This window comes from Phyllostomus hastatus, unplaced genomic scaffold (genome assembly GCF_019186645.2).
Source record: "Phyllostomus hastatus isolate PE091 unplaced genomic scaffold, TTU_PhHast_1.1 phas_contig_34, whole genome shotgun sequence".
NCBI classification, from domain to species: domain Eukaryota; kingdom Metazoa; phylum Chordata; class Mammalia; order Chiroptera; family Phyllostomidae; genus Phyllostomus; species Phyllostomus hastatus.
The window spans coordinates 1,140,408-1,163,308 of NW_025333857.1; positions in this window are offsets into that span (position 1 = coordinate 1,140,408).

The following is a 22,901-nucleotide window of genomic DNA, read 5'->3' on the forward strand; positions in this document are numbered from 1 at the left end:
TGGTTTTTACAGCCAGAAGTTATGGAGACTTATCTTTCTGGCACTACAACACTGGGCTGGGTGGTCTGGTGTGGGGTTGGGATCCCTCATTCCTGAGATATCTCTCCTAATTTTTATCCACCACATGTGGATATTAGATTGGCCCATTTCACATATCTGCTTCTCTGCAACTCCTTGAATCTGTGCCTCTTCCCTTCCTACCCATCTGGATGAATGTGGTTTCTTTAATTCCCTAGTTGTCCAACTTCCACACAGCTCAATTTTCTGATGGTTCTGACTAATAGTTGTTCTGTAGTTTAGCTGTATTTTTTTAGGTCTATAATTAGTTGTAATTTCTGTAGTTGCTCGAGAAAGATAACTGAGTTTACCTATGCCTCCATCTTGACCATCTTTTTCTTTTCCTTCTCATCTTTCTCCTTCAAGAAGACTCTTTAACATTTCTTGTAATACTGATTTGGTGATAGTCAACTTAACTTTTTCTTGTCTTGGAAGCTCTGTATTTCTTTTTTGATTTTAAATGATAGCCTTGCTGGGCAATGTAGCCTTGGTTGTAGGTTTTTGCTTTTCATTACTTTGAGTATTTCATGTCCATCCCTTCTGGTCTGAAGTGTGTTGAGAAATCAACTGACAGTCTTATGAGAGCTCCCTTGTAGGTCACTCTCTCTTGTTGTTTTTTAAATTCCCTCTTTGTTTTAACTTTTCCCTTTTTCATTATGGTGTGTCTTAGTGTGAGCCTCTTTGGGTTTATCTTGTATGGGATTTTATCTGCTTCCTGGAATTGTGTTCTTTTCCTTCAACAGGTTAAATAAGTTTTCAGTCATGATTCTTTCAAATAAGTTCTCAATCTTTTCCTTGCTCTCTTTTTCTTCTAGCACCACTATAATGTAAATGTTGTAATGCTTCAAATTATCCCTTAAAATATCTTTACTTTCTTAAATTCTTTTTTTTTCACTGCTCTTATTGGGTGTGTCTGCTTTGTTTCCTTCCAAATCACTTATTTAATTCTGCACTTCATGCAACCTACTGTTTATTCTGTCTAGTGTGTTCTTCATTTTAGATATTGTATTCTTCATTTATAACAGCTTTTTTATGGTTTCTATGTCTTTTTTCATTCTGCTGAAGTTCTTACTAAATTTCCTTAGCATACTTATAAAACATTTTTTAAACTCTATATCTAGGTAAATTGCTTGACTCCATTTAATATTTTTATTTTTATTTTTGACTGTTGTTTAATTACAATTATTCCCATTTCCCCCCTTACTCTCCCCTGCCTTACCCACCACCACCTCCCCCATTCAATCTTGCTTTCCATTGTCTTTGTCCATGGGTCCTTCTTATATGTTCCTTGACTTGAACCTTCCCCTGTTTCCCCTTGTTATCCCCCCACCCACCTACTCTATGGTCACTGTCAGTTTGTTTTCTATTTTCATGCTACAGTTCTATTTTGCTCACTTGTTTGCTTTGTTGATTAGGTTCCACTTACAAGTAAGATCATATGGTATTTGTCTTTCACTGTATGGCTTGTTTCACTTAACATAATACTCTCCAGTTCCACCCATTCTTTCTTTCTGCTGCATAGTATTCCATTGTACAAGTGTACTGTAGTTTTTTGATCCATTCATTTACTAATGAGCACTTAAGCTGTTTCCAGCACTTGCCTATTGTAAATAGTGCTGCTATGAACATTGGGGTGCATAGGTCCTTTTAAATTGGTGTTTCAGGAATCTTAGTGTATTCTATTTTCAGGTTTTTTGTTTGTTTGTTTATTTTTAGAAAATTCCACACTGTTTTCTATGGTAGCTGCACCAGTCTGCATTCCCACCAACAGTGTACTGGTATTCTCTTTTTTTCCACAGCCTCGTCCAACTTGTTGTTTGTTGGTTTGTTTATGATGGCCATTCTGACCAGTTTGAAGTGGTATCTTACTGTGGTTTTAATTTGCATCTGTCTGATGTCTAGTGATGCTGAGCATCTTTTCATATGTCTCTGGGCCCTCTGTGCATCCTCTTTGGAAAAGTGTCTGTTTGGGTCCTTTGCCAATTTTTGATTGGATTGTGTCTTCCTGGAAGGGAATCATGTGAGTTCTTTATATATTTTGGAGATCAAACCTTTGTCTGATGTATCATTGGCAAATATACATTCCCATACAGTTGATTCCCTTTCCATTTGTTTGATGTTTTCTTAAGTCATGCAGAAGCATTTTAATTTAATATAGTCCCATTTGTTTATACTTTCCTTTATATCCCTTGCTCTAGGGGATTATTGGTGAAAATACTGCTGCATGGAATATGTGAAATTTTCCTGCCTATATTCTCCTCTAGGACTTTTATGGTGTCAAGACTTATGTTTAAATCTTTTATCCACCTTGAGTTTATTTTTGTGTATGGCATAAGTTGGTGATTGAGTTTCATTTTTTTTTTTATGTAGCTGTCCAAATCTCCCAATATCATTTGTCAAAGAGGCTATTTTTACTCCATTGTATACTCAGCCTCCCTTTTTCAAATATTAACTGACCATAAAGACATGGGTTTATTGCTGGGCTCTCTATTCTGTTCCATTGGTCCATGTGTCTATTCTTATGCCAGTACCAGGATGTTTTTATTATAGTGGCCTTGTAATACAGTTTGGTGTCTATCAGGTATTGTGATTCCCTCCTACTTTGCTCTTTTTTGTCAAAATTGAATTTTACAAAACACCTAAGGAAGAGCTAACCCTTATGCTTCTCAAGCTATTCCAAAAACCCAAGAAGAGGGAAGACTCCCAAAGTCTTTATATGAGGCCAGCATCATCCTAAAACCAAAACCAGATAAAAACACAACAAAGAAAGAGAACTACAGGCCAATATCGCTAATGAACATAGATGATAAAATCCTCAGCAAAATATGGGCAAATTGCATCCAGCAATCTATTTAAAAGGTCATATACCATGATCAAGTAGGATTCATCCCAGGGATGCAAGGATGGTACTATATCTGCAAGTCAATAAACATAATACATTACATAAACAAAATGAAAGACAAAAATCACATGATCATATCAATAGATTCAGAAGAAACATTTGATAAGGTTCAGCACCCATTTATGACAAAAACACTAATCAAAGTGGGAATAGAGGGAGCGTTCCTCAACATCATAAAGGCCATATATGAGAAACCTACAGCCAACATCATATTCAACAGGAAAAAACTAAAAGCTTTCCCACTAAGATTGGGAATAAGACAAGGCTGTCTGTTTTCACCACTTCTATTTAACACAATATCGGAAATTCTAGTCATAGCAATTAGACAAGGAAAAGAAATAGAAGGCATCCAATTTGGAAAAGAGGAAATAATACTGTCATGTAGGAGACCATTCTGCATGGCATGGGCCCAGCTCCCAGTGAAAAGCACAGGACCCATGCCCACAAATAGGTTCTCCTGTGGGGAATCAGGCTTGCAATGTACCTAGGCCACTTTGACACTTGCTTTTGCTGAAACTCCCTCACCCTGAATTGAGGCAGCAAATGTTTACTGCAAAGTAACTTCCTAAAATCCATGCTAAACCTTCCAAGGATCAGTGTAACCGGTTCATCCACTTCTCCCTTTTCATTTGCAAATATCCTTCTTCTGTGATGTGATTAGCAACATCATCTCCTTTATGTTCTGTAAAAAGTAACCACCTAAAACAAACCTGTGCATAGTAAATGAGGACCATTATGTAATGTGACCAGAAAAGAAATAAAGGCCTGTCATGGCAGAGGCTGCGGCTTTTGCTCTCCTTGAGAGAAAAACCATGATCACCCTTTTCCTGCACAGGACTTGGTAATCCATGTGAATGTCTCATGTTTCATCCACAGTGTGGTGGACCCCTACAAGCTGGGGTCTGCATCACTGTCACTGTTTGCAGATAGCATGATAGTGTATATAGAAAACCCTGTAGACTCCACCTAAAAACTATTCATTCTAGTAAGTGAATTTGGCAAAACAGCAGGACACAAAATCAATATTTAGAAGTCAAAGGCATTTTTGTACACGAACAATGAAATATCAGAAACAGAAATCAGGAAAAAAATCCCACTTGATATAGCAACAAGAAAAATAAAGTACCTAGGAATAAACCTAACCAAGAAGGTAATAGAACTGTACTCAGAAAAGCACACAACACTGAAGAAAGAAATTAAAGAAGACAAAAACAAATGGAAGTATGTACCATGCTCATGGATTGGAAAAACTGACATCATCAAAATGTCCATACTACCAAAAGCAATGTATAGGTTCAATGCAATCCCTATTAAAGTACCAATAGCATATTTCACAGATATAGAACAAACATTTCAGAAATATATATAGAACTATGAATGACCATGAATATCCTCAGTAATTATGCCTCCATTTTATTCAGGTTTTTTTTTTAAGAGAGAGTTCTATTTTTCTTTCATTTGGGTCATGTTTCTTTATCTTCCAATTATTGACTGAATCTTTGTATTTATTTCTATATTTTAATTATATCTTCTATGTCTCCCAGTCTTGCTAGGGTGGTCTTATGTACTAGGTGTCCTGTAGAACCCTGTGTCACTTGATTACCTGAGATGGATACTCTAGAAATGTGCCTTGTGTAGGTTATATGAGCCCTCATATTGCAGTTGAGTTATATTTTTTGGCTTAATTTCTTTATCTTTCTACCCAGTCCTCATACTCCCTTCCCTTGGATAGTTATCAGTTTGTTTCTATTTCATTTTTTTAGTTTATAAACACTATTTTGAAAGAATACATATACCTCTATGTTTTTTGTAGTATTATTTACAGTGTCTAAGTCTTGGAAGGAGCCCAAATGCCCTTCAGTAGATTTGTGTATAAAAAAGGCATGGTACATCTACGCAATGGAATACTTCTCAGCCATGACAAAGAAGGAAATCTTACCTTTTGTAACAGCATGGATGGAGCTGGAGACTATTATGCTAAGTGAATTGAGCTTCTCAGAGAAAGACAAATACCATGTGATTTTACATATGTGGAATCTAAGGAAGTTGAGTCCTGATTGCTATTGACTCGTTCCTGTGTTAAGTAGACCCTCAGGATTGCTGATTGTGAAAATCAACCCAAATCGCAAGGTACATGGTGCTGAGCAGCTGCTGACCACATGATATGAATTCAGTTTAGCAGGATCTGTCACTTGCCCATATCTCCCAATGAATATGCCACTTTTGCAGCTAATTTGGTCCTGCTTTGATGTTGGCTGAAGCTGGCCATTGGTGTTAGGTCTTATTGGTAGAAACTCAAGTGTGGGTCAATGCCAGACACTGCCTATGACTAGTCCTGAATAACTGGCTTGAAGATAAAAAGTGATTCATAGGAAGAGGAGTACAAATAACATTTGGCTGTAAAAATCAACAAGGATTCTGTCCAACAGAGAGAGATAACTAGGGCTGCTGTAGACACAGGTGCACTCTCAAAAGTCCAAAGCACAAAATCTTGTTTACAGCCATTCACTCTAGGCTCTGGTGGAGGAAAAATGTAGTGAAATAGAGTTTTGTGAGGAGAGACTAGGCTTTGTGGCTGTGAAGAGAGAAATGAAGGGATGGCTGCCACAATCCCTGTTCTAAGTCTTTTTTCCACACCACAGACGCCATCTATCTTGGATGAAGCATACCTTCCTTATGGCATCAGCTGGGGGAATGCAATAGCTCCATATTCTGGACTACCTGTTGTCCCATCCTGCTGAAATCATGCTGATGAGTCAGCTGCCTTAGCCAGGGTATAGAGGCCCAGACAGACTCAGGGCTTGTCAGTGACTGAGTTGTGTGGGTTTGGGTCAGTTATCATTAGACCCACTTTCCCATGAATCTGACCAGTGCTTCTCCTTCTCATGTGATATCTTCCAGCCCCAACATCTGAAGTCCTGGTGGCCCCACCCTCTCAATTCCTAGTAGTCCTGCCCTGCCAAATGTTGGATCCCTAGGAGATCTGTGTAGGATCTGACAGATTGAGTCATGTGGCTCTGGGGTGGGGGCTACTCCCCCAATTTTTCTCACAGCCTGACCCTACCCATTTTCTGCATGAGACATCCACTTGCCCCAGCCTCCTGACTCCCAGGGACCCTGCCCTACTAAACTCAAGCTCCTGGCAAATGCTGGGATAGTCTGAGTTGTACAGTAGCTCTAGGACAAGAACCAGTTTTCCCTCATACACCTGACTGGTGCAGAGTCTTCATTTAACACTGCCAAATCTTGGTCTGTTTGGGCCTGATAAACTCTGCTAGCCTTACCATGATGACTCTGAGACCTGGCCCCTCTATCCTTACAAAAGTCTTCAAGCGTCCAGTGGGGAGTGTCAGCTAGACTTGGTATATGCTGGAACTTTTTCTGAGTAGCTTCAGAACCAGCACTGAAACCAATTTTGAACCTGTGTCAGTCTGGTGAATACCACACAGCCATACCTAGAGATTCACTGAAAATATACCTCAGCAGCAACTAAAGTAATGCCAGAGACATATTAATGCCAGGATTGAGCCTAACAGGCAGCCAGCAGGCAGAAGCAATTGGAGACAGATCTCAAGGTTCCTTGGCCTTTAGATGAACTACCCCCTAGCTTAGCGGTTGTGGAAGCCAGATTTGGTGCACAGCTTGGCCCTTTCCATGCACACATCTTTTGGTGCTCTGGACTGGGAAGCCCAGCATGAGTTTGAGACCCCAGTCTCCCCAGGGGGAATATTTGCTGCTGAGTTATCCCTCTGAAATCTCAGCTGCCATCCATGGGAATGGGGCTAGCCCTTTTTGTGTCTGTGTCCTTCCAACAGTTTTGGCATGGCTTCTTCTGTATATCTTTGGTTATAAGACTTCTGTTCAGCTAGACTTCAATTGGCTATTCAGGTGGATTTTTCTATATTTTAGTTGTGATTCCAGTTTGGTCTTGGGAGGAGGTGAGCTTAGCTTTACCTACTTTCTTTCCATCTTGGATCTTCCCTGCAACTGCATTTTCAAGAAATTATTTCAGATAATGTTACTGGGAATAACATTTCTGTGTATTGGCCTGTAAATAAATGACAATGTTTTGCTGCTTTAGACTTGATTCATATTTTTTCTTGCAGAGAATTTTTTTTCTCAAAAATTTTGTCTTCCTAATTGTATTCTAACAACCTACTTACTGATGAGAAGTTAATGGAAGTCTGATTCAGTTTATGTGTAGATTATTTTTGTTCTGTTTGTTTTGGTCTCCTACTCCTGTAATTTTCTTTTTATATTTGGAGTTCACAAGTTTTACTGGGTTATATCTTGGGGTCCTTCTTTAGTTTTAGAAAACTTTGTAATATATCTTCGTTTTCTCACCATTATTACCACTGTTTTCATTTTTGGGAGCAGTTAGTTATCCATCTCCTTGTGGCTTTGCTATGCTTTCTGAGATGATCTATCTCATGGTCAATTAGCTAGGTCAATAATGCTCCTTTCCAACTTTTGAATTTTTGAAAAGATTTTATTTACTTATGTTTAGAAAGAGGGGAAATTAGTGGAGAAAGAGAGGGGGACAAACATTAATGTGAAAAAGAAACATCAATCATTTGCCTGTCGTATGTGTCCCGACTAGGAACAGAATCCTCAAGCATGTGCCCTGACTGGGAATCAAACTGGTAAGCTTTGAGGGATATACCCAGCCAACTGAGCCACACTGGTCAGGGCTGAAAATTTTTAATACATATTTTTTAAAAGAACAGAGAAGGTTGTGAAAATAAAATTCCCACTCCCATTAATAAAAGTTCACATATTTTAATTTTTCTTCCTATAATTTTTATATAAGACAAATGAGATAAAATAGCTTAAATTTTTTTTAAGAATGTGTATTCTTTTTTTTAAGATTTTATTTATTTATTTTTTTAGAGAGGGAAGGGACGGAGATATATATAGAGAGAGAGAGAAACATCAATGTGCAGTTGCTGGGGGTTATGGCCTGCAATCCAGGCATGTACCCCAGCTGGGAATCGAACCTGGGACACTTTGGTTCGCAGCCTGAGCTCAATCCACTAAGCTATGCCAGCCAGGGCAAGATAGCTTAAAATTTATGAGTAAATATTCTTATGGCTATGAAAATAAATGCTGTACATATAAAATCTGAGCAATATAATTCAGAATTGAATTTTTAGGAGTATGTAGTATATATAGCAATTCAGATATATATATTTCTAATTATTTTTTACTCATATTATTCTTCTTTTGGAATTCTGGTCAACTCTTCTCTGATATTATCCATTGTTACCTGTGAACTATTACTGGAAGTTCCAACTTTTAATATCTTTATCATAACTTATTAAATACATTACTTTTTTACATTTTCCACACTCTCTCTTCAAAGGCAACCATTTCTTAAATGTAGTACAAGTTCTTTCAGTTAGTATTTATATATCTTACTGGTTCCCTGTTTCATATATTATATATTAATTTACAATTGTGTGCATGTATTTATATATTCTTGAGTAAAATTATCATTTTTATGTGAGACTATTCAAAGCCTATTCATATGGATAAATATATTATGTTATATACAATATTTTGTATTTTACATAAATTTTATTTTTAATTTCCAAAAATATGTATGGCTTCTGTTTTATACCAGACTATTTTTGTGGATGTGATATCAGTTTGAGAATGCTTAATATGCATATGTGCCTATCTTGGTAAGCTGTTACTGAGTAAAATAAACCATCCAAAATTAGTGCTTTTAAAATGATAATTTTTTTGTCCTTATCAATTTGCTTTTTGAAAAAGACTTAGCAGGAACAGTTTGTCTTTGCTTTCATTGACATTATCTGGCTTATTAAAAGACTGGAAGTTAAAGCACTTCAAAGTTCATTTACTAACATAACACATATAGCAATTGACACTGTTTATCAGCAAGGGCCTTAGTGGGGGTAATTTGCTGAACACCTCAACATAACCTCTCCATGCTGCCTAAGCTTCCTTAAAACATGGTATCTGGGTTCCAAGACTCAAGTACCCCAAAGCCAAGTGAAGCATTGTTGTTTCTCCAACCTGCCCTAAGGTATTACTCAGTGTCACTTTTGCTGTATTTTGTTTATTAATTTGGTTCTCCCAAGCCATCCACTTTTTGATAGGCAATGCCAAGGTTCTAGAAGAGGAAATTGTATTAAAACATTGTTAAAGACATTATGAAAAATATAATCTGTCACAGTCTATATTCTTACCAGAATAGTTTTTTTATCCTTCCCACATGCTAAATATAACCATTTTGTGAGCCAAATGCCAAACCCTAAATCTCATTGCATCAGATAATTAGGCTCAGGTTAAGGTTAGGGATCTTTTCATCTAAATCAGGACCAGGTATAAGCAGACTTTTTTAGGTGTGGTACTTTATTTATTTATTTTTCTTTTTTTAAATTTTTAAATGTTTTATTGTTTATGCCATTACAGTTGTCCCATTTCCCCCCTTCCACCTAGCCTGCACCCCATTTCCATAGTCAATCCTCCCACTGTTGTCCACATCACTGGCCCCATTCCCGTGTGTTCTTTAATCCCTTCACCTTCTTTCAATCAGGCCCCACCTTCCCCCTCCCCTCTTACAGCTGTCAGTCTGTTCCATGATTCCTGCCTCTGGTTCTGATTTACTCATTAGTTTATTTTCTTCATTGGATTCCTCTTATAGATGAAATCATATAATATTTCCTTTTATCAACTAACTTATTTTGTTTAGCATAATAGTCTCCAGTTCTATACATTCTGTATCAGAAGTCAAGTATTCCTTTTTTTCTGCTGCATAGTATTCCATTGTGTAAATATACCACAGTTTTTTGATCCACTCATCTACTAATGGGCACTTAAGCTGTTTCCAAATCTTGACTATAGTAAACAGTGCTGCTATGTACATAAAGGTGCATACATTATTTTGAATTGGTCTTTCAGGATTCTTGGGGTATATTTCCAGCAATGGAATAACTAAGTCAAAAGGTAGTTCCATTTTTAATTTTTTGAGGAAACTCCATACTGTTTTCCATAGTGGCTGCACCACTCTGCATTCCCAACAGTACACTAGGTTTCCCTTTTCTCCACATCCTTGCCAGCACTAGTTTATTGATTTATTAATGATAGACATTTTGGCAGGTATGAGGTGATACCTAATTTTGTTTTTATTTTGCATCTCTCTGATAGCTAATGATGTTAATCATATTTTCATATATCTATCGGCTACTTGTATGTTTGTCTTCCTGGTGTTGTGTCTTATGAGTTTTTTTTTAATATATTTTGGAGATTAAACCCTTGTCCAATGTATCATAGGAAATGTGTTCTCCCATACAGTTGGTTCCTGTTTCATTTTGATGATGATTTCTTTAGCTGTGTAGCTTTTTAATTTTATGTAGTCTCATTTATTTGTTTTTCCTTTATTCCCAAGGAGATATATTGACAAAAATATTACTACATGAGATATATGAATTTTACTGTCTACATTTTACACTAGGATTTTTATGGTATCACAACTTATACATAAGTATTTTATCTATTTTAAGTTTATTCTGGTGTATAGTGTAAGTTGGTGGTCTATTTTCATTTTTTTTTGCATGTACCAGTCCAGTTCTCCCAACACCATTTATTGAAGAAACTGTCTTTACTCCATTGTATGCTTGTGCCACTTTGTCAAATATTAATTAACCATGAAATCATAGGTTTATTTCTGAGCTCTCTATTCTGTTCCATTGATCAATGTGTCTGTTCTTATGCTAGTACCAGGATGTTTTGATTACAGTAGGCTTGTTGTATTATAGTAGTTTGGCATCAGGTATTGTGATCCCTCCAACTTTGTTCTTCTTTCTCAAGAATCTCTCAAGATTGCTGAGGCTATCCAGGGTCTTTTTTGGTTTTACATGAATTTTTGGAATATTTGTTCTAGATCTGTGAAATATACCATTGTTGTTTTGATAGGAATCACATTGAATCCACAGATTGCTTTGGGTAGTATGGAAATTTTAATGATGTTAATTCTTCTAATCCATGAACAGAGTACATGCTTCCATTTGTTTGTATTTTCCTCATTTTTTTTCTTTTGTGTTCTATAGTTCACTGTAGCAACAAAAATAAATAAATAAAGTACCTAGTAATAAATTTAACCATGGAGGTAAAATACTTGTACTTGGGTATGGTACTTTAATTGGAACACCATTGATTTTCTGTCTCTCTGAAAATCTGTGAACTAATATTGGAAATTACCTGTCTCCTATCTGTGCAAAATAAATAAAAAGACAAGTACTTGATAACTGCATTAGACCTTCCTTCTCTAAGAAGAGGGAAATGGAGACATGAGGCAGTCACTGGTCCTAGCAATTCTGAAATGCACCTGAAGTGCTGATTGTCAGTTACTTGCTCCTCTAATCACAACCCAGTCCTAATTCTGGGGAAGGACTCTCCAGGCTCTTTACTTTGCTTTCTGAACGTTTTTTATAACTACTTCCTGAGTCACACTCCCTGTTACATAAAAAATATTCATGTTTACAACTGAGTAATTTTTTTCAGCCTGCTTTCTGATTTGTAGTTAAAGGGTTTAAGTGCTTCTTCTTTTTTTTTTTTACTGACTTTATCCCATTCAGTACAAGATGATATAATTTGTTTTAAAATTTTGTTGGTTTATATTAGTTGTACTACAACTCGTTAGACAAAAGTCACAGCCAGAAACTTGTTTACAATAAGCTCTTTTTTATTCTTCACTTTAAAAATGTTCTACCTTTGTCATCTGGCCTTTATCTGTTTTTATATGAATCTATACTAATTTTTATCATTGTCCTTTGATATGCAAACTGCCATTTTCCTCTTGATTTTTCTATTTATCTATCATCTATCTATCATCTGTCTATTATCTATCTATCCATTTATGTTTTAAGTTTATGAAGTTTTTTTAAAGATTTTATTTACTTATTTTTAGAGAGGGAAGGGAGGGAGAAAGAGAGAGAGAGAGAGAGAGAAACATCAATGTGTGTTTGCTGGGGGCCATGGCCTGCAACCCAGGCATGTGCCCTGACTGGGAATCGAACCTGCGATGCTTTGGTTTGCAGCCTGTGCTCAATCCACTGAGCTATGCCAGCCAGGGTGGTTTATGAAGTTTTACAGTAATACCTCAGAGTAGAATTTTCATTGTGTCAATTTTTCACGGTGTTCACTGAGCTTGTACAGCTTCTAATTAATAAACATTTGGCCATTATTTCCTTTCTTTTTTTCTGCCCCATTTAATTTATTTTTTGTCCTATGCTCAATTGACATTGCCCTTATTTGACCACAGAATTTTGAATATCTGTTTTATTAGTATTCCTTCCTTTCTCTCTTTTGGTTCTTCAAGTTAGATCAATTTATTATGTCTTAGATTTTGCATTCACCTACTTCTGCAGCTTCCAATCTTCTGTTAAGCCCATTCAGTGAATTTTCTTTTGTTTGAGATAATATAATTTTAAGTTATAGATGTTGTATTTGATTCTTTGTTATAGTGTCCAGCTTTCTGCTACTTCCCATCTTTTGTTCATTTTGACAATGTTTTCTTTATGTTCTTAAATATATTTCTCATATATTTTTTAAAATGTTATATGCTAATGCCAATATCTGTGTCAGCATGATGTCTATTTTCATTAACTTATTTTTTCATTATATTTTCCAAATTATTTATTCATTGGGGATTTTTAACTGCATTCTACACATTTTTCACTGATGGATTCTGAATTATTTTGTCTTCCTTTGAAAAGTATTGAGTTTTATCACCAACAGTCATTTAAATTATTGCCAATCCTTTGCATATGTTACGTTTTTTCTTATTACTTATTAGGACTAGCTTACTTTAATTTTCTTCTTGGCCTCAGGGCATAATCTTTACTCTAGTTTTTGAGTACTTTACTCATAAAGTATGGCCATTCTGAACTTAACATATAATTCACAAGGTCTTCACTTTCTAGGTAGATCACTAACCAGAATGCTACCAGCCTTAGCAATCTCTATCTCCATTTACTTTTCAGCTTCTAAGTGGTAACAATTTCCTGAGCAAAGGCTCCTTTTGTAAATGAGAAACTCTCTGTCAAATACTCATTGGAAACTCTACAGAGACTTCTTGTGGCAGCCTCTGCATTTTTTCCTGATTCTTGGGGGCCTCCATAACAAATTTTAGTTTCTTTAGTACAGAATGTAACTCCATTGTCTACCTCTTCAACTGAATGCATCCACTGCATTCTTCTTGTGCTCCATTTTGTTCAGCTGCATTTCAGAAAGCACCTCAATGATGAAAGCTGGAATGAATGGCAGCCCAGGGAACATAATCTTGAGTAGCCTTTTAACTAATAACTGAAAACAAAAAGATTGCCTTTTTACTTTGTCAAGATTTGTAGTTACTTATAGTTGGAGGGTTAATTTGGTACCAACTACACTATAAGAAGAAACTCTATCTCATTTATAGATTTTCACATGTATATCTTTAGAGTTTCCAATTAAAAATAGAATATTTTGAGTAAAAAATAAAATAAATATTAACTGTACAAAAATTCACAAAACTAAATAGGTTTAAAAGGACTTTATATAATAAAATACCCTAGTGACACTTTGAAAAAGTAGTAGCATTTTTGTTATAAAGTCATTAAAGCCTGACACTGCACTAAGATTTTTGGACCACACACACACATTGTTATAACTACAGGCATAGATGCATATATCTAATTCTAGTTCTTTAAACAAAGAGCACAACATTTCAGAGCAGTGTTAAAAGTTAACAACCTTGACATGTGGATAATAATACAAAAGATGATGTGAAATGAATATGTTTTATTTATTTTTAAGACTACTGCATTTTGGTCTGTAGTGATATTAATATTTATTTGATATTTCTACCAAAAAATGGTTAACAGCTGTAATCTAGTGTAATTTATTACAGTACATTTTTTTCGTATATATATTATTTTTCAATGTCTAGGTCAGTGAATTTTTTTTTTGTGGGAATACATGGGCTTTCAGATTCAAATATTGTTGGGAACCGCTGTGCCTGGTATCATAAGCTGTAACCCCCACCAAGGCTAAGGCTGAGCGAACAACCTTGGACTGACCTTGGACCGTAAGCCAGGAAGGAGACAAAAGCTTAGCTCCCTGAAAGGAGCACCACTTCTGCTCCTTTTACTTCACCCTGCCTGGCCCCCAATGCTTCGTCGGTTAGCCAATGATGGGTAAGATTCCCCAAAGGGGGAAAGACTTAAGACAGGCACGATCACATGGGAGGACCTCAAGAAAGGATTTTGGGGGCTACAGCAAAAGGGGGTGATGAACCTTTGCCCCTTGGCTTTAACATAGCCTGAGTCCTCATTGTTTGGGAGAAAAATCTCCCAATATCTTGGCTGCCTTACTTTCCTTGCTCCACCTAAGCCTGAAACAATGACAGAGGGTAGTGCAGCCCTGTGCTGGAAAGGGCGGGTTCCCTGGGTGATCAGGCCTAAGAAAGAATATGTAAAATCCTGTGAAAACTGCTTTGTTTAGAATTCTCTCAATTAAATGGTAAGAGTCCAAACAAGAAGTGAGTTTGTTCCTCAAAGTTTTACAGCTCTTTAGCTACCTGACCCTGACTCAAAATAGGCCCTCAGAGTTCCTTGTTATCTATTGTTTGATCCTTACTTCCTGGTAATGATTAATGAGCTTTACCTGAATTCCTGTGTAAAGGAACCCAATAAAAGCCTGCTCAGGTGGGCACTCCACTAGAGAGAGTGGCTGTTTTGTATCTATTTCCCCACAGGACTTGGTTGTCCAGGTGTATGTTTTTCTCATGTTTTGACAAGCATCCCCAGTTGTGATGGATACCACTGGCCTGTGGTATTTTGTATCCTCCACCAAATATATGATGGTTTCACTTCCTTTTATGTTAATCACAGCATATATCTTCAAATTACTTAAAGTTCCTAAACTTCCATGGTCTCATTTACAAGTAGAAGTAATAATTTATAGCTCAGATACTACATGTTATGATTAAATGAAGTAATAGATGTAAAAATGCCTGGTAGAGTCACTGGTACAGATGGGACTGGTTAATTTTAGTTTTCATCATTGTAGTGTGACAAATCCAGTTATTTGGTAAAGCACACTATAATTTTCCATAGGTAGGTCACAACTACAGCAATAACTTATTTACATTTTTATTGTTCTTTATTTGTAATAGCTTTATTAAAAATATTTTATTTCTTTATTTTTAGAAGGAGAAAGAGAGGGAGAGAAACATCAATGTGTGGTTGTCTCTCACACACACCCATACTGGGAACCTGGCCCACAACCCAAGCATGTGCCCTGACTGGGAATCGGACTGGTGATCCTTTGGTTTGCAGACTGGTGCTCAGTCCACTGAGCCACATCAGCCAGCACATTGAAAACTTCTTATTTTTAAATGTATGACATCATTTCCTTATAATATCCACTCATATCATTGATCAACTTTTTAAGTGTTTTTAAAAATCTACTGCTTGGACTATACCCTAAGAATCCTGAATCACCAATTGAAATGAAGCTATGAACCCCAATATTCATAGCAATGTTATTTACAGTAGTCACATGCTGAAAACAACCTAAGTGCTTATTAGTAAATGAGTAGATCTAAAAACTGGTACATTTATACAATGGAATACCATGCTGCAGAAAAAAAGAAGGAATTCCTACCCTTCTGGAATGCATGGATGGAACTGGAGAGTATTATGCTAAGTGAAATAAGCCAGGAAGTGAAAGACAAACACCATATGAACTCATCTATAAGTAGAACCTAATCAACAAAACAAATAAGTGAGCAAAATAGAACCAGAGACTGGGAAATAAAGAACAAACTGACAGTGACCAGAGAGGAAGAGGGAGGGGCTAACAGGGTAAAGAAGGGGAAGGGACAAACAATGGATAAGAATAGAGGACCTGTGGGCATGGACAATTGGGGGGGGATTGACTATAGGAGTGGGGGGATAGGGGAGAGTAATGGGGGAAAAGGCGGGGTGACTGTAACTGAATATCTACAAAAACAAAACATTGAGAAGGATCAGTGGAGCTCCAGAACTGTAAAATGAAACAGTGATTCACTTTGTATATTGCAATGCAGTGAAAATCGTTCAGAAAGTGAACTATTGTTGATAGTGTAATTGTTATGTTTATATACTGAATTCCAAAATATACTCTTTCCCTGATGCTTTCTGATATCACTCAATAAAACCATTGTCAAATTTTAAGTCTAGGTTAACAGTTATTGTCAGAGCTAGGATCTGGAGACAAATCTGGAGCATAGGTTATAATTTTGCCATTTCTATATGTGCCAGGATCCATGGTAAGGTGTTTTTACAACTCTGAGATACCTGGAAAAGCACTAAGAAGAAAACATGCATTTGAATAGACTGATGCATAATTGATATTTTATATATCTAAGACATTTGTGTTCAAAATAAATTTAGAGGTTTAGGTATTGTGATAGCTACAACTGGAGAAATAAGTACTCTCTTTCCTGATATCAAAACCTATAGAGGCAATCTCCTCTCAATATAATAGCAAAACAAATAACTCTGTCCCATGCTATATTCATTTCTTATATACTCAGAAGAATTTCTCATGAGTGGTAATTAATATTTAGGATAGGTAAGAGTTTTTACTTTGTTGTGTGGTTCATTTACCACAAGGTTTGTTTCCTTCCCATTCATTTCTAATGAAAATAATATACATTTTATACTATGACTAAAATTTTGTATAGAAAAGCAACAGAAGAAAACATTATATTTCTATAAACTGGCATTTCTTTAAGCTCTTGACAAGATAAGAATGAATAAAAAATAGATGCACTCAACTTGAGGGAAAAGTGTTTTTCTGTGTTAAAGATTGAATTGTAAGTTGCAAGTACTATTCTGGTTTACTGCATGTATGTAGCAAATTTTTAAGGAACAAGAAGTTTATTTATTATGCCAAGGAGATCAGTCAATGGTTTTAGGGGATTTAATTATATCCATGAAAACTGCACTTTGACATACTGGCTGTGATATATCTTGAAAAGTATCATGTGGAACTTGCTGAATTATATTATTGAAGGTTGCAGTCATTACAGCAGATACAATTTTTTAAATGTTCGTCATTGTGTTCTTTTATATAATCAAATAGAAGTAGCTAGAGAGCCTTTTATGACACTTAGACAAGTAAAATGAAAGCCATATTATTAATTCATTTTAAGATACAACTCATAATAGTTACAGCATAAGTGACCCTATTATCTAAATGTTAGCTAATGAAGTGAATCTTCAAAAATACAGAGATCAGTTATTTATAATAATATATTTGATATAAAAGTGAGCTATTCAAAATAGTGCTTGGAGCTCTCTTTTAACTTTTCTGGAAAGTGGTGTGGTTTGAATAAATGAGGTAATAGTCATATTGATAGTATTGTAGTAACAGTAGTAATGGTAGAATAAGAGTCAACATTATAGTGCATTTCATATGCATCAAATAAAGACATTTAACTTAAATGTGTCTATTAAAGATAGGGCGCAACTGTGGAGAGTATAGAAGCTCACAGAGATTTGTTGGTGAACTGTAGCTTCTTTTTCTAAAGGAAGTTGCCAATACTCTCAATCATGGCAAGTGACTAAATTGACCTTTAACTGGACAGAGGTCTTTGTTGAAGAACAAGATCCCAATAGGTCTGAAAGAATAAAGTAAACAGTTATTAAAGATTTGCAGGGATCAAATACAAGTTATTTGCTAAATTTTGAAGTTGTATTGGAGGGGACTAAAGAAGTCTAAGTGGAAAGTATATGATAAAAGTAGTATTATTATTAATATTATTATTATTTTTATCCTCATCCAAAGACATGTTTTCATTTATTTTAGAGAGAGAAAAAGAAAGAGAAAGAAACATCAATGTGAGAGAGAGAAGCATAGATTGGTTGCCTCCTATTTGTGCCCGGATTAGGGATCAAACACTTCCATACCAAAGATGGAACCTGAAACCTAGGCATGCATTCTGACCATGATCAAACCCAGAACTTTTTGATGTTCCAGCCAACTGAGCCATGCTGGCCAGTGCAGCACTATTTTTAAAAAAAAATATTGCCCCACTGCAGAGGAACCAGAGTTTCTAATTTAGGATTCACCAGAGGAAGAGTTCCCATTGAACATATTAATCTTGTCATTCAAAGAGTGTGATTTTGTTTTATTAGATTCCGTGTATAAGTGAGAAAATACAGTATTTGTCTTTTCCTTATTAGCTTATCTGACATCTTATCATGTCCTCAAGTTACATACATACTGTCACAAATAACAGGATATTCTGCTTTCTCATGGCTGAATACTATTTCATTTCTGTTATCCATTCATAGATTGATAGACACTTAAGTTGTTTCCATGTCTAAAGAAAAAGTGGAATGGTGGTTGCCAGGGACTGGAAGGTCAGGGAAATGGGATGATGTTGGTCAAAGGGTACATGAGAAATAAGTTTTAAGTTTTGTGGATCTCATATTCAATGTGATAAGTAAAGTTAAAAATATTGTATTATATACTTCAAATTTGCTAAAGAGTAGATCTTAAACATTCTTACCACACACAAAAATTGTGTAATTATGTGAGGTGATGGATTAATTTACTTTATCATGGTAATTTTTTCATAATACAGGTATGTATCAAATGATCCCATTGTACACCTTAGAGTTACACAATCTTATATGCCAATATATCTCAATGAATATGGAAAAAACAGGGCAGCACACTTTTAAAATTGACTCTAGTGGTGTTCACTGGGCACACAGCTGTCCCTCCTCCTTATGAGCCTGTTATACTCATTTAATACATAAAATGGAGCAATACTAATGCAATAATAGCTTAATAAACAGAAAAATAGGAGTGTGGTTATATAAACTCCAGAAACAAAGGTGAAACAGAGGTAGGAAGATGCCTTATCAAAAGTTTAACCTAGGTTTGATTTAGTTCAGACATGATGGAATTAGAGGAGTCAATATTTCTCCTGCCACAACATACACAAAACCACCCAGCCAGGAATCAGCACCAGAAGGTCCCAATTTGATTGTGGGTATCTGGGAAAGTGACTGAAAACTGGCAGAGAGCAGAGCTAGTGGCATTGTTCCTTCTTGGACTCCTTCCTCACATACAGCATCACAATGCAGCTAAGTGGTTGCCCCATCCTGGTGAACACTTAAGGCTCTGCCCCTTAGAATGTAACAGATGTGCCAAGACAAAAGAAATGGCCCAATGAAAGAACAAATCACAGTACCAGAAAAAAATACAACTAAGCAATGAAGAGATAGCCAACCTATCACAGTTCAAAACTTTGGTAATCAGGATGCTCACAGAATCGTCTGAGTATGGTCACAAACTAGAGGAAAAAAATGAAGACTATGAAAAGTGCAATAAAGGAAAATGTATAGGGAACTAACAATGAATGCAAATAAATTAGAACTCAAATCAATGGTTTGGACCAGAAGGAACAAATAAAGAGTCAACTAAACCAGAATGAAGAGACAAGAATTAAAAAAAAATGAGAAGAGGCTCAGGAACCTCCAGGACATTTTTAATGTTCCAACATCTGAATCATAGGGCTGCCAGAAGGAGAAGAAGAAGAAAAAGAAATGGAAAACTTATTTGAAAACATAGTGAAGGAGAACTTCCTCAATTTGGTGAAGGAAATAGACTTTCAGGAAGTCCAGGAAACTAAGAGAGTCTCAAAGAAGTTGGACCCAAGGAGGAACACACCAAGGCACATCATAATTACATTATCCAAGATTTAAGATAAAGAGAGAATCTTAAAAGCAGTGAGAGAAAAGGAGACAGTTACTTACAAAGGGGTGCCCATAAAACTATCAGCTGATTTCTCAAAAGAAACCTTGCAGGCAAGAAGCAGCTGGGAAGAGGTATTTGAAGTCATGAAAGCCAAGGACCTACATCCAAGATTACTCTATCCAGTGAAGCTATCATTTAGAATGGAAGGGCAGATAAAGAGCTCCCCAGATAAGGTCAAGTTAAAAGAGTTCATCATCACCCAGCTCTTGTTATAGGAAATGTTAAAGGGACTTATCCAAGGAAAAGAAGATATAAAATAAGAACAGTAAAATGACAATAAATAGTTATTGACAACCAAACCTAAACAGACAAACAAAATCAAAAAACAAACTAAGCAAACAACTAGAGCAGGCACAGAATCACAGAAATCGAGATCACATGGAGGGTTATCAGTGGGGCAATGGAAATGGGAAAGAAGGGGAAAAGGTACAGAGAATAAGTAGCATAAATGGTAGGTATAAAATAGACAGGGATAAGTTAAGAATAGTATAGAAAGTGTAGAAGCCAAAGAACTTAGATGTCTTAGATGTACAACCCATGGGCATGAACTAAAGGGGGGACTGTGGGTGGGAGGGGGTGTGCATGGTGGAGGGGAATAAAGAAGGGAAATGGGACAACTTTAATAGCATAATCAATAAAATGTATTAAAAAAACAAACGAAAAAGTAGAAAAAATCAATAAACAGTGACTATACACACACACACACACACACACAGATATATATATATCTGTAGTCTTTCAGGTTTTTTCAAATGCATATCTAAAAATGAAATTTCTGGGTTTTAAAGTAGTTCCATCTTTAATTTTTTAGAAAACTTCACACTGTTTTCCATAGTGGTTACACCAATCTGCATTCCCACCAATAGTGCAGAAGTGTTCCCTTTTCTCCATATGCTGGCCAATACTTGTTGTTTGTATATTTACTGATGATAACCATTCTGACAAGTGGTAGGTAATTGTGTCTTTAATTTAAATTTTTCTGGTTAGTAGTTCATTGAACATCTTTTCTTATGTCCACTGACTGTCTGTATGTATTCTTTGGAGAGGTATCTACTCAGGTTTTCTGATCATTTATAATTGGATTCTTTGGGTTTTTTGTTGTTGTTGTTGTTGTTGTTGTTGAGTAGTATGAATTGTGTATAGATTTTGACTATTAATCCTTTTTCATATGTGTCACTGGAAAATATGTTCTCTCATTTAGTGGGTTGTCACCTCATTTTGTTAGTGGATTTATTTACTGTGTAAAATTTTTTAGTTTAATGCAGTCTCACTTGCTTATTTTTCATTTTCCTTGCTTAAGAAAATATTTTAGAAAATATAGTGCTAAGAGAAATGCCAAAGATTTTACTGCCCATATTCTCTCCTAGGATTTTTATGGTTTCATAACTTACATTTAAGTCTTTAATCCATTTTGAGTTTATTCTGGTGTATGTTGTAAATTTGCAGTCTAATGTCATTTTTCATGTGTTTCTGTCCAGTTTTCCCAACACTATTTTTTTAATAAATTGCCCTTACCCCACTGTATGTTCTTGTCTCCTGTGTCAAATATTAACTGCCCATATAGTGGTGGGATTCTTTTTCTGGGCTTTCTATTCTGTTCCATTGATCAATATGTCTGTTTTTATGCCATTACCATGTTGTATTGATTATATGTCTTGTAGAATTGTTTGATGTTAGCATGACACTTTCAACCCAAAACTAACTCAAAAGAATAGATGAGATACTATGTTCACCACAGCATTATTTACAACAGCAAAAATTGCAACCCATGCCTATCCATAAATGAGGAGAGAAAAAAGCTGAATATACAATGGAATGTTACTCAGTCATAAAAAAAAGCTTGAAAATCTTTTTTAATTTTATTTTAATCATTGTTCAAGTACAGTTTTCTGCCCACCAGTCCCATTCTAGCTCACCCACCCATCCCTCCCCACATCCCTCCCATTACCACCATCCTAGTTTTTGTCCATGTGTCCTTTATATTTGTTCCTTTAAACCCTTCCCATTCTCCCCTGAAATTCCCTCTTCTCTCCCCTCTGGTCACTGTCAGCCTGTCTTCTATTTTAGTATCTTTGACTATATTTTGCGTGTTTCTTTGTTTGGTTGATTAGGTTCCTGTTAAAGGTGAGATCGTATGGTATTTGTCTTTCACTGCCTGGCTTAGTTTGCTTAGCATAATGCTTTCCAGTTCCATCCATGCTGTTGCAAAGGGTAGGAGCTCCTTCTTTCTTTCTGCTGCATAGAATTCCATTGTGTAAATGGACCATAGTTTTTTGATCCATTCATTTACTGATGGGCATCTAGGTTGCTTCCAGCACTTAGCTATTGTAAATTGTGTTGCTATGAACATTGGGGTGCAAAGGTTATTTTATATTGGTGTTTTAGGGCTCTTAGGATATAGTCCCAGTGGAATTGCTGGGCCAAAAGGCAGATCCATTTTTAGTTTTCTGAGGAAATTCCATACTGCTTTCCATAGTGGGTGTACCAGTCTGCAGTCCCACCAACAGTGCACTAGGGTCCCCTTTTCTCCACAACCTCTCCAACACTTGTTGTTTGTTGTCTTGTTTATGATGGCCATTCTGGCTGGTGTGAAGTGGAATCTCATTGTGGTTTTAATTTGCATCTCTCTGATAGCTAGTGATATTGAACATCGTTTCATGTGTTTTTGGTTCATCTGTATGTCCTCCTTGGAGAAGTGTCTGTTCAAGTCCTTTGCCCATTTTTTAATTGGGTTGCTTGTCTTCTTAGAGTGGAGTCCTGTGAGTTCTTTATATATTTTGGGAATTAAACCCTTGTCTGAGGTATCATTGGCAAATATGTTTTCCCATACAGTTGGTTCTTTTTCTATTTTAATACTGTTTTCTTTATCTGTGCAGAAGCTTTTTATTTTGATGAGGTCCCATTTGTTTATTCTTTCCTTTATGTCCCTTGCTTTGGGGACATGTCAGTAAAAAAGTTTCTGCATGAAATATCTGAGATTTTTCTACCTACGTTTTCCTCTAGGACTTTAATGGTGTCACAGCTTATATTTAAGTCTTTTATTCACCTTGAATTTATTTTTGTGTAAGGTGTAAGTTGGTGCTCGAGTTTCATTTTTTTTCCCATGTAGCTGTCCAGT